Consider the following 14,309-nt stretch of genomic DNA (forward strand, 5'->3'; position numbering starts at 1 on the left):
ACACAGTGTCTTCACAACATGGCGGCGGTGGTGGCAGCAACAATAAAGTTACGCCTTCTTTCTTTGTGTGAACATTTGGGCGGCGTTATGCAAATCTTCCCACATCGTGACGTAGATATGTGGGGGTGTGTTAGAACGAGCCGTTTTAGGAGGGCGTGGACCAGTCTTAACTTTTATAAAGAATATCTCTTTGGGTTTGAGACTTTAGTCTTTGCAACTTTAGGGATATTATCTATTCACGAACAACTTGTAACACTCCAAAGAGAAAGGAAAACATGAAATCGCATCATATGACCCCTTTAAAGCACAATCTTGGTATCTCTTCCTTCTGGGAATGAGAACAAACAGGAAGCATTTCTTGTGTTTATGGCAAAACTAGAACATTCCTCTCATCACTGCAATCTTGCAACTTCCATATTTGTCTCCTCACTGTCTGAGCTTTTGTGCATTTAAAATAATTAAAATACTTTAATTAAGCTCAGCATGCAATAACAGTCTTGGAGTGTTTAATTAGTTTAATAGTTTTGATTCAGCTGTAATACTTCAATGGTGAATTAGTATGTCCCATTTATCACAAGCTGTAATAGCTCATTTTGCAGAATCATAGCATAACTAATAAATAAAGGTCTTCTTATGTTGTTTTTGAGGATTGTGGCGCGCTCTAAATCCATGCTCCAGACATCTACTGATGCCTATGGGCTTTAAAAAGAAAATTAATTAGATTTTCACAAATAAAGCATCTGTATGCATCCTTTCGAAGATGAAAGCACTTGATTACCTTGGTTCTTTAAAACGAGTTAAGCCAAATCTAGGACATTATTGTGAATTCATTTGCAGTTGTACATAATATCTTACAGGTGGTGAAGAAAAAACCAGACATAACCTGAATTCAGTTACATATTTAATTATGTATAATGTAAATTAATATACCATGATTATAATGGAAATGTATCCTTAAAGCTGGCAGTTGCTTAGTAGGAAGAGATTTACACCATGACTACAGCTTAGAGAAACAGGGCTTTAACAATTTTATGACACAATTACATTGTATTACTTTTTGGCATAATAATGTGGGCTATGAGTCATCACTGTTAATTAATGCTTGACAATGGCCGATGTTGTATTGCACTGCGGGACGTCAGAGCATTCATGAGGTATTAGACAAAGCGTTCTCCAAAACACTCACTTTTAAATAAGCATTCATTTGAAACAGATCAAACTGTGAGCTCAAAATGAGGTTCTGAGAGAGGGTGAAAAGAGCGAGAGCCCCAGCTCCAGTATTGAGCAAAAGGGCTGTTTTGTATGTACAGACACAGAGCTCATTACAGAAGAGGCAGAAGCCAAATCCTTCAGTGCCCGTAGGCAGGGATTTACCGAGGAGGAGATAAAAGCTGGTTCATGATCGCAATAGAAGTACATGCTTGGTCACTGCACTTAAACACTTCATTGTTTTGGCATTCAGTTGAAATAGTGCTTTGACGGAGCTGCATGAATTCAATGGTTTCTGTCAAATTACATCTCTGTTCTCATTATTGAAAGGAGTTTTGCTGTTGCTGCAGAGAAAGTAAAACACATCGGCTAAGTTGGGAAGCTGTAAGTGGGAATTTTGCAAGCTTCAAAAACCATCGTTGTCAACACCTTATGTGTGCTTTGCAATTGTTTCTAAAATGTGTGACTTGAACACAATTCATTATCATGATGCAAGGGCATCAGTGAAGGCTTCTGCTTAAAATAGCAGCAAAAATGCAGTGAGTATGGAGCTATGCATTCATGTGGGCAAAGTTTTTGTAATACCAAGAAATTGAGTCTTCGTTTTCTACTGTAGGTATTGACATCGATTCCTAGATGTGTTTGATTCACTCCCCTTCATTTTCTTTAATTTTGCAAGCTGTTTGGCATTCCCCGAAGAGTCAAGAATTGTGGCGAGAAATATATAAATGCTAGACTGCGTACATGACAGATATTCTTGTTTGATTGCGCTGACTTTGTAATCCCATGAAAGAATAACTACCTGGAGGCCGTATTTGTGTAGGCTGTTATACATTTTCTTGATGTCTGATTACAGAATTAACAATATGGTAAAAATCAAACCTCAAGGGTGAGGATGGGAGTTTTACAACAAATAAGCACATGCATATATTCTCTTAATATCTTTCTGGGGTTCTGTTGTTTCCCTTATTATGTTTAATATCAAGAAGATTAAACATGCAGATAGTACATTGTACTGCAGAGAGCAGTCACGGAATATGGAGTAGACCTCATTATGTATCCCTCACCAGTCTAGCGTTTAATATTTGTAGAATATTGTAAAATGATGAAAATTAAACTGCTCGGATTCATTAGCTCTATGTGTTGCAGCAATAAGAAAGTAAATAAATCACTGCAGGCATTATGATGCTCCAGTTAAGAAAGAGGCCAAGTTCTTTAAAATTGTTTGTGCTGTAATGAAAAATGAATCAGCAGATTTTTTGATAATGTTGTTTTAGTTTAGCAGAAAGACAAGAGCCATAATGTTGCCTTTTTAACCTCTCACAGATCTACAATGGTCTCACTGTTTGTTAAATTAGTTTGTTGTTCTTTGTAATGCTGACAATTCTGATCCGTCATCGTGCCCTCCAACGGTCGGCGCAACATTCAGGTTTCTGAAGTAAAAATTTAATTCGTTTTCTGCATAGGGAAAAAATATTTTTTTAAGGATAAACATTTAAAGACAGACCTATTGTGAGCTCCGAGGTTGTTAATTGATGGTATATTCTTATAGAAGTGATCTATTTGTATTATTTCAACTTTTTTTTTTAAACATAATGTTTAACAGCAGAATTCGTGGTGGAGAACTACATTACCCATGATGCTGCACAGAAAATTCCAATCAGAGAGTTGCCGGGGAGAAAATTGTGGCAAAAGAGCCTTCTCCCATGAAGCACCAAATGAAAATCGAGTCATTTACCCTGTGCTTCCAAAATACATTGTGCAAACAAAAAAATTCATATATTGTTTCTATAGATATAATGAACAATTTTAAATAGTTTTATATTTATCTATCATTTTCAAGTCGATTGTCATTTGCAGTGCTTCGTGGGCTTGTAGTTCTTTCCCTCAATAAAGCCATTAGGTACATAGTCTTGTACCTACCTGTGTCTTTTTGTCAGATTTTCAAAAACTTTTTGCTTCAAATCAAAGTTTGTAATGTTGTGAACTTGTGATTCACCTCGTAGCTGGTTGGCTTGGTTCAGGGCTTATAATGACTTAATGAAGACTTTTTAAAATCCCTATGGGAAATATATAAATGTTTGTAATAATTTCAGTGGAAATCAGTATTTTATTTGGTAAGTAGCCATGTTAAGTGAGATAATATACAGTCAGATCGGGATAAATACATGTGTCCAGGATGATTTTGCATTAATAACAGGCTAACTTTACATTTTCTCATATTTATTCAATTTGTATTTGCAAGGAAATGAGAAAAGCAGCAGCTAGCAGCCACTCTCAGAGAACAGAAAGCCAAAGTACAGAAAGAGAGAAAGAAACGAGGACATGAATTTGTGTTGTACAAGAACAGTGTATCATATTTCCTAGCAAAGTCTTATTGGTTTGTTTATTGAAGATGGTGAAAAACTCATTTTATGGATAGTAGTAAACCTCTCTGTTTATTAAATACACAGATCAATTATAGACTGGGGAATCAAAACTGTAATCTTTTTTCTCTTCTGTGAGCACAGACCCACAATTCTTCTTCGGCTTTTTGACAAACAAATGAACCTTTGTGTATGATTTTTTTTCATAGTCCAGATATAAAAGAACACTATGATAACAAAAGTTGAATTGAATTCTCTTTGTCCATGTCTGTTTGTAAAGAAACACTTGTTTTTTCATTTTGTGTCACGACTGTTTCATGTTTTTCATCCATCTGTTGCCAAAGAGCTTTGGCATGCAGCTTTCATCTCTACTCTACTTCACTATCGTACATTTGTTCTGACGACCAGCAAGGACAAACGTGATTGAACATACCTTGTTCAGAGAAACATAAACATCCTGTTACAATCAGACTTGGAGAGCAAGCGAATTAAAACTGCAGTTGCAAAAATGGATTCCTGAAATTGAAAGAAACATTAGACTAGTTGGACAGAGAGTTATAGTAATAGCATGACTCATTTGTCGGCAAGGTCACTGTGTCGCTCAAAAAAAAAAAAGGATAAAAGAGCCCCATAAAACAGTGTACGCACAGCTATGATGATTAGCTATGATGGCAAATTAGCATTGTTCAACCTTATGTGCTCTAAATCATGTAAACCCCGCTGATGCCTTTCCTGTGCACTCTGAAGTCAACTCATAAAAACAGACGGCTGGCTGAATTGTCAAATCTGCCGATTTGATTAACGTCAAAAAACAATAACAATCAATTACTTTCACAGCGACTTCCTGACAGCCAGTTGCCCATACACTGCAATATTTGATTTCACATTAACCAACTGCTTACATGAATAGTGGCACATTTCATAGTAGCTGGCAGCTCACTATCTCTTGGTAAATCTGTTTCTTATTAATGTAAATAAGTGGCAATTGTGACATCCTCTGGAGAAAATAAAAATACAGTTTAAAGATATTTATGCTCTTTGAACTGACTTAAATTGTTTAAACATTTGTTCAATAAAATATGTTAATGGCTAAGTGTATGTTGATTTATTTACATTTACATTTTGTGATTTAGCAGCTGTTTTATGAGTGATTTATTATGTGATTTTATATTATAATTTATTCATTTGTTTTATATATATATATATATATATATAAAATGTTAAGCATTCTGTTTAGATAATCTGATTATTTATTTTTTTATTTATTTAGCTTTTGTTTTTGGATAAGTTAGATTTATTTTTATAAATCTTTCTCTCTTGGAAAAAACATACAAAAAGTTTGTTGAAGCTATTTGTTTTCGCACAATTGCACAGAACTGATTAAGTTTCTCCATTTTGATTTATTGTTTTTATTGTACGTCTATAACAAAGTTGAACATGAGGAATGAAGTAGAGGTATGATTATTGATTGTATCCACAAGCAGGTTTTAGTTAGACCAGAAAACCCGTCAGCACCTGTCATGGGGTACTGGAAGAACAGGAGTGAGAAAGTCAATGAGAAAAAAAAAAAAACGAGAGAAAGGCGGCAGGAGAAAAGAAAGGAAAAAGAGAGAGAAAGAGTAAGAGAGGATGAAGGGGATGAGAGACCTCACGAGAATCGACTCTTCTGTAAATCAATTCTCAGCCAGGTTTCACAACAGTCTGAAATCTTCTATCATCATGATGAAGTATGAAAACACAAAGGAGGAGAAAAAAAACAAGACTTTTGTTAAGTTTTACACATCAATATATAATGTCTGAGCTTCTCTCTAGATAAAAAATCCGGTCCACTTTTGTGAAAGAGGTGTATGCAACCTGAGGTAGCACCAAAAATGACGGAATAGGAATTTGTCTGCCAACGATTGCATTGTGGTGATTAGTCCAGCATGAAGGTTAAGCAAAATGACAGCACTGAATATCAGCACTCTTGCTTGTTTGATTCTATTGGTTCTATAGGCAAGAATTTCAGTAACTTCAGATGAAAAACTTTCAGACAAATTAGCCAGTTATTCTGTATAGAGTTTTTCGTCCACCAACAAAAATTGTTCTGAAAGAAACCGAACCATCAGTTTTTGCACAGCATCAAGCAACTCATAGATGGAAATAGAATATATTCCCGCCAAGTGTTCTGAAATTACTCCACAGGCTTTTAGTTCCTCATTTGCTGATTCATATGTTCTGATGAGAGAAAACACAAATGCTCCAGTCTGGAACATAAAGAAAACAGGCAAGTGGAGTGAAACAAACAGTGAAATCTTTTCTTGCGAATTGTCCAATCAAAACTTATGAATAAAAAATAAATATCTTGTAACTGATAAAAATGTATGTGCAATAAGAAGTGTTGTCATTTGTAATTTATGCAGTGTCATTTATGCTATTCTTTGCCCCGTGAATGACTTTATGTAAAGGAACCATCCAGGGATTTGAGAACATATGCCATGCTGATTAAAGTAATCCTGAAGCACAACATTTTAAAAAATGTTCATCAGTATTTTTTGTGAGTTATTGAACATGTTAACCCATATGGTTAGAGATACATTATACCATGCTTTTCTGATGTTTTGACTTCTCTTATGTTTATTTGATATATTGGTTGTGCTCTCTGTAACTCTCTATTCATCTAGATTGAGGGTGAGTTGAATTTATTGGCTCATTCAGAGTGACTCCTTTACCAATTTGAATAGGTTTTTATTCAAATGTTCTGTATACACTAGCATTCATTTAGGGTCAGTACGATTTTTAAAGTAGTCTCTTATGCTTATCAGGGCTGCAGTTATTTGATCAAAAATATAATAAAAACAGTAATATTGTGAAATATTTATACAATTTAAAATAACCGTTTTTGTTTTAACATATTTTAAAATGTAATTTATGTTAGGTTAGGGTTAATGTGAATTTTAAACAGCCATTACTCACATGATTTTTCAGAAATCATTCTAATATGCTGATTTGGTGCTCAAAAAACATGTATTATTATTAATGTTGAAAAGAGTTGTGTTGCTTAATATTTTTGTGGAAATGGTGATACATTTTTTTCAGGATTCTTTTATGAATAGAAAGTTCAAACGAACTGCATTTATTTGAAATAGAAATCTTTTGTTCTGTTACTTTTGCTTGATTTAATAAATAAAATAATATCTGAATAAAAGTATTAATTTATTTTAAAAAAGAATCTTAATTTCACCAAACTTTTGAATGGTAGTGTATGTTGTTCTTGATGTCTTATGAAGGCTCTACAGATGGATTGATGGATCCTGTGCATCTTAAAGTATGACATTTATATTTTTGCCGAGCCAAGCAGCTTATTTCTGTGATCAGTCCAGCCCACCGTAGTGTGATGTTGGATAAGTTGGAGAACTCATCTTCTTTACCCGGACCGTATGTAGAAAAAACCCAAACAAAACAATGAAAACTCCTGAAAGTTCACACTTTTTGGACAGCATTGTGGCTCTGGGGAAAACTGAATCTATTTCATGAAGATTACACTCCTAGAGGCTGCAGATGGCTCTCACCGGGTTACATGCTTTTGATAATTGCTACTGCAGAGAGGCCTGAGGTTACTGCAGAGTAACGGAGCATTCCGAATGAGAGCCATCAAAGTGCTTTTCATTAGCCTCCTTCAGTCTCCTTATCAATTTACTCCTTTAAATCACACATTCACAAAGCTACCCAGACGTTCTGCGAATGTGGAACGGGATGTGAATAACTCCATCGTAGAGCACCCTCATCAAGACAACAGCCAGACATCTCACCTTTACAGAGAGTTATTCTAGCGGGAGTTGTCTTGTATCCTCAGCCTTTTACTTTGCACTTGTCTCTAATAGCCGTGATTATGCATTATTAGTTATGCCGACGGTTGGATTGACTTTATCAGCTCGAAAAAAACAGTGAGGTGGGAGTTTTCCAATGAGACCCTGTTTTGTCCCCGCCTGACAATGAGGCTGCAATTACTGATTTGCCATTTCCAGTGAGTCCCAGGCCCATTGTTTTAGAAGGTGCCGAGGCAATGATTGATGCGGATGTTTTTGTAGCTGTAATAGAAGCCCTGTCACTGACAGTGAAGACGTGATGGCTGCATTGTGTTTTGTGGGGTATCCATTTATCAGATTGTCATATGGTGGCACGCTTTGCACCGATAAGCTAATTGCTTTTGATCAAATAAAAGAAAGCAAAAATTGTCAGATCGATAAGACTATCTTTAAAATGGCCTAATTGCTTAAAAAATGGGAGGAGAAAGTATGAATGTGGCTATTAGTAATGTTTGCAGGGATAATTCGTTCATTAAATGCAAGCCTTGATCCACAGATGCACTGATACAGTTAGCACTGAAATCTGTTCTACACACCAGCGCTTCAATTCTACATTCACAGCACGCGTAACGGAAGAACATCATGGTCTCAATAGGACTTGAGATAACCCCTAACTTGTCTAGCACACTTAAAATTCGGTTCTAGCACAGTAATTCAGTTCTTAGGCTCTATGATTACAAACAACATGCTACTTATAACCAGTGTTGGGGAAAGTTACTTTTAAAAGTAATGCATTACAGTATTGTGTTACTCCCTAAAAAAGTAACTAATTACGTTACTTAGTTACTTTTTATGGAAAGTAATGCGTTACATTACTTTTCCGTTACTTTCGCATTACTTTTTAAATATGAGCAGGGCTTGATTGTTTTTAATATAAAAAGTTCTGTTTATAGCAAATGTAAAAGCCCTTTCACACCTAAAAGTGTAAAGAATAAACCTCAGGCTGAAGGAAAAGTAAATTCAGGTCTGTACAGTAGAACGCAGGAGAATATTAGATACATTTGTGATACAAATTAGATACATTTGTGTTATTTAACATTTAATTATTGCAGGTTTGCATCATATTCTGAGTTTGCATTTCACTGTTTTAATTCATTTTGATGAATACTAAATCTGTTTTTTGTGAGTGGGATGAATTAATGCACATTCACATTTAGTCTAGAAGTACAGAAACAGCATGTTCACACAGCGCACACAACTCTGCACTTCCAATTTCTCCCAATATGGGGACAGGAGACTTGTCAGTCAATAAATGGGAAAACAAAGTAACTGGCGTTACTTTTTTGAAAAAGTAACTCAGATATTTTCTTGTAAATTAAAAAAGTAATGCGTTACTTTACTAGTTACTTGAAAAAAGTAATCTGATTACATAACTCGCGTTACTTGTAATGCGTTACCCCCAACACTGCTTATAACAACGCACAAATCATATACACAGTGATTGCCATGCTTAAACATTTGCCTTGGGGTCACTGACATGACTGACATTTGCCGTTGCATAATCTTTTATTGTTATTTTAGAAGAAAATATATAATAATATTTGTTAATATTATTAATACATGGAAAACTTTTACAGGTGAAAAATGTGGTGATATTTTTTAAATATTTTGAAAAATATATTTAAATACTTTTTAAAAAAAAAAATAATTACTAGTAAGTGTACAATAATAGTTACAATACAATAAATACAAGTAATTACAAGTATTAAGTACACCTTTCTTACATTTAACTTGAAGATTAGCCCACATGGCATTTCTCAAAACATTTCTCGAAAATGACATAAATTAAAATGGCATAACCATATGAAATGTTGTTTTTGTTAACTAAGACCATTACAAATATATTTGTATTAATTGAAATAAAGCAGAAAATATGAATATTAGATGAAAAAAACGAACTAAAATGAAATAAGTTGAAGCTGAATTAATACAATTAATTATAACTGAAATACATTTATTAGAATAAAGGTAAACAGAATGTTAAAAAAACCTAATAAAAATGACAAATGCACAAAGTTATTAAAACTGAAACTAAATTTAAATTGAAAACTGGAAATCTAAAAATAAAAGATAATTCAAAATATAATAAATATAATCTTTTTATTTGACTGACCCTTTAGTATTTATAGTATATAAATATTTTATCTCTGACAACTCTTATATTATTTTGTTTGCTTCTATTTCTGTATATTTGATTGTTCCATACTGTTGTTCCCCTTTTTGGACCTCATGTTTGTTTTTATTATATTATATTAAATGTATAAAGTTTATAAAAATATATATTTCATAAGTCATTTAAATGCTAGAATATATTTAAAATGGTAAATAATCATAAAATGCAAAAAGAAAACAGTAAAATAGGATAGTAGTACATAGTATATATATATATATATAATACTAAAATAACACTGATATTGAAACCAACATGAATACAAAATGGAGATTTTAAGAAGATTGTTCCTTTTTTTTATCACAGTCTTATTTCTCATTGACCTAAAGAATGAACCACTAGCAGAGCAGTGCATTATATACAGAGCACAGTGCATCTCATCTCTTTCCGACAGACAACATTTGGATAATAATGGATTAATCTGACATAATTATTTCGTCTTAGGCACAGGCCTCTAGTCATGGCTGTGAGAAGATGCAGCGATGAGCTAATTTACTGTATTGTCAGAGGGCCTATCATGGCTTCTTATTAGGCTGCATAGCAAATCCTAAGCTAAATGATCTGTGTCCGGCCTTCCGAGGGAGAAAACGGCATTCTGCAGCACAAGTTCTGCCAGCGAAAATGAGATGCAAGATTTGAAGAGAAATCCTCTCCCCCATACAGATATAAAAGCAAGGACGTGCACACAGCCACCTCCCGATCCAAACATTGACTCATCAGCACACGCCACCTGTGAAAACACCAAGCTATTTTCACAAGAATAAAGAGATGCACCAACTTGCACATTTAACTGTTATGCACCACACTTAATTCCGGCACAGTTGTGTGTGTCCTAAACCTACAATTTATCACATAAATGCCAGATAAACCTAATCACTATGCTAACATTTGCAGCTCCAATTGTGCCAAACACAGAAGCGCTAATTAATCTAATGTTTTTGCGGCAGACGCACACAGTCGTACATGCAGTCACGCAGTGGGAGGGATTTGTAAGGCACCATGTGGGGCTCTAATCTGCGGGTTGCAGTGGGATCTTTACAGCCTGCTCATGGGCCCGAGTGGCAGAAATTAGGCCCAAATTCAATCAGTCTTCCAGGCTGGGCCGGGCTTTTCCTGCAGGCCTCGAGGCGCCTTGGGATGCGAGCTCCATCTGCACTGGGGGTAAGGAGAGGTTGCGCTCGAGGCGCTGGGGAGTTATGAGTATTGCAGGCCGCCATCTCTCCGCACATTAGTGTCATGGCTAAACTAAATAAGGACTCGGGGTTTGAGTGTTTAGCTGAGGAGTAATTTAATTTAGAGAACAACGTGGTGTTGTAAATCACAAGGATGAGACGGTGGACTGCATCTGGAGAAGGGTATTTATCTCAAGGCAATACCACAACATTGGGTTAAAAACAAATCACACCCTGAGATTATATTTCCGCAGACAGTGTTCGGATCTCTATATTTCTGTCTTATTTGGAAGCCGAAGTAATGCCAGAGCCAATGCCGAAAACACCTCCTATTTTTCGAACGAGTTAACTTTCATATGGTCATTGTTGAGGGATTTTTGCAGCGGCATTGAGCACTGAGAGCACTGTATTACCCGATTGCATCAACTAATCCACCAACCTATTTGCTGAAGAATATACAGAGCAAGACACTGGAGAATGTATTCGCGTCTGACGCGGTCGTCTGTGAAATTGATAAGCCACAAGAGATTGATCGTTTCTTACGAAACGTGCCAAGCCACAAACATGCATAAAACGTTGTGGAACACAGAAGAGCGGGAAAAGTAGGAGCCATATGCACCACACTCAGGTAAATTGTCTGCATATCTCAAATATAATTCATCATCCCCAGCTGCAGTGCTGGCATATTCATTTCTCTCTCTCTCTCTCCGCATGCTGAAGGATTGTGGGCGATGTGATAGGGTGCATAGGTTGTCCCTTGAGGCCAAACTGACATGATTGGAGCTCCTATTAAAACCAGAATGATTTTTCTCCTCACAATGGGAGAAACTCTTGGGAGCAAAATCGGCCCTGGAGACCGGAATAATCCCAGGGTTTTTTCATCAGCAGGTGAGAATCTTGCATAACTTTGCAGCATTCATGGGTAATAGAATTGATTCTGCAAGAATGATATGTACAAACTGTGCACATGAAAAGAAAAAAGGTTAGGGCAACATTAAATAAAAAGCTAATCCACAGCCAGAGTTTATCCTTTGGTGCAAATGGAGTGTAGTTAGTTTGTAGGAGCTTTAGCCGCACAATCAGTGCAGGGGTTTGTGATGCAGTGCTCCATTGGGACCTAATTTACAGAGAGAGGTGCTCCACAATACTACAGAGCAAAACCCCAACAAACAAACTACTTACCAATTCATTTATTCCAGCACTCATGCACAGGAGACACAACTATTTTCACTGTTACCTTGTGCTTCAGGAGTAATGTTTCAAATGCAAAAGGTTTTTTTCTCTCTGCAAATCTTTTAAAGATGGAAAGAAATTAAGCATACAAATAATTGTTTAGGTTCTTAGCAACATACATTCATGCGTATAGATTCAAGGTTTTGGTTAAGATGGCAGTCTATAACTTTAAATATTCATATCAAGCATGCATTGTAGATTTAGCTTTAGAGAAATGTACTTCAGTGAAGTAGTAGAGCAACAGAGTCGCTCTTGCAGGTTTTATGTGACTTGGTTTTTTAATAAGGTTGATTTTAAATCATAAAGATGATTATTTTGTGTTTAATGCCTTAAAGAAAACATACAATGGGTTTGTTAAAAACCATATTATTAAAACCATTTCCTTTGCACTTTATTTTACAGTGTGTGCACTTACTTGTACTTACACTGTACTTACCGATGAAAGTAATGGGTAACATAAGGTAACTACATGAGTTAAAGTTAGGTTTAGGGGTAGGTTCAGGGTTAGTACCTAGTTATTACCCAGTTATTGTAAGTACTATAACAATTCCTTGAATTTCTTAGTATATGGGATATGACCTCTCAAGTGATGACTCACATTTTCCAGCATGATTTGATAATGTTCCAAAGAGCATCTTTTTTTGCTTCAATGGAAGCGAGACAAATGTGAAAAAGAGTTGTCACAAATTTGCTTATTTGATCAGTGACCTAGAAAAAGTGCAAAATCCTAACTATTTCTCATTATTACACAGCGCAATGTATTACTAGAATCAAATTGGTCAACTGTGGTATTCAGTGGTCGGATATTTTCTAATATTCGCTGTTGTCCCTGGCAGCGCTGTGTATCTGGGTTACTGAAACCAGTGCTGCTTTCATGTCTCTCAAATCACACCGCAGACTTTCTCTTTTTTTAATACAAACACAACTGGCACTATTTTGCATCTCAGTTGTAGTTAAAATGACCTTTTCTGTGATTGATTGTAGTTAAATGGGGGCAGTATAAAAATTAATGTAATATTGTTGAGTTTTTCTTGTTGCCTGGCTGATTGTTTTGTACATTGCAGTGATTTTTTCTAAGCTGAAGATTTAAGATAATATACTGGTAAAACTGTATTTAAAAGTATATCATAATTCAAATTGTTTCATGTTTTTTTTATTATTTGGTGAATAGCCCTATGTCGCTGTTTATTTTGCAATAATGAACGTACTTCGATGAACATCGTGTGCTTTGTTTGCGTCACGTTTCTTTGTTTCAAAACATTCAAAATCCTAAAACTTTGTTTATTTACAAGTTTAAATATGATTTTGAGCCAGACTTTCAATGTGACATGTATCTAGTGTATCAGGGTGCTTTGTATGATATCAGTCTCTTTTTCTTCCAGATGCTGAATGCAGCATACATTTGACTTCACAGTAAAGCTGTCATTTATAACCACTCTAAGCAAAATAATAGATTTGAAGGTTTGGGAATATTATTCAATTTTACAGCCCATCGTGAAAGAGGGTTTTTATTTCCCTCACAGATATGAATCCATCTGCCCAATTGCTGTTCCTGCTAATACACAATAAAAAATATCAAAATGCATTTTTGCAGCGCAGGAAGGACAAGAATTGATCACACTCCTCTATTACAGAAGCAAATAGCAGGCTAGAGGGAGAGGAGGAGAGATGAAAGAACATCAATGCGAAGAAAATGTGCAAAGCCACAGAGAAGCACTGCCCAGCATAATGACTCAGCTACCACGCAGGGACCAACAACTTTCTAAAGCATCTCAGACATTAGGCAGAGAGACAGGATGCTCCTTGCCCAGTACTCTAGCTGTGGGCGCTGCCTGATGCAATTAAAACGAGCCCGTGCGCAGACGCAGTGAGGTGCCTCGTACTACTGAACTATCACATCAGTGTTGTAAGGCTGACCGGGCCCTAATCTACACTTTTTCAACAGCCAGCACACCATGCATAATTAACACACATTACTAATTCAAACCTAAAGTGGTTCCCATGTAATCTACTGCAGTTCACTTTAATTAAACACATGTACTCTCGAACGATCTGCAACCGTGTAATGTGTGTGAATGAATAAAGAACAGCAGTGGGATTGTGGTCATGTGCAACCACAGACCCATAAACTGAAAACAAGATGGGATAATTTCAGGGCACTTTAAAGGGGTCATATGACGTTGCTAAAAAGAACATTATTTTGTGTATTTGGTGACCGTGTCGAGAAAAAAACAGTAAAACCCATTATACACAAGGCTTTTGTTGCATCCAGTGGGGACATAATTACTGATTATAATGACTTATACTGTCT

This window comes from Sinocyclocheilus rhinocerous, unplaced genomic scaffold (genome assembly GCF_001515625.1).
Source record: "Sinocyclocheilus rhinocerous isolate Xijiao unplaced genomic scaffold, SAMN03320098_v1.1 scaffold444, whole genome shotgun sequence".
Taxonomy (NCBI): Eukaryota; Metazoa; Chordata; class Actinopteri; order Cypriniformes; family Cyprinidae; genus Sinocyclocheilus; species Sinocyclocheilus rhinocerous.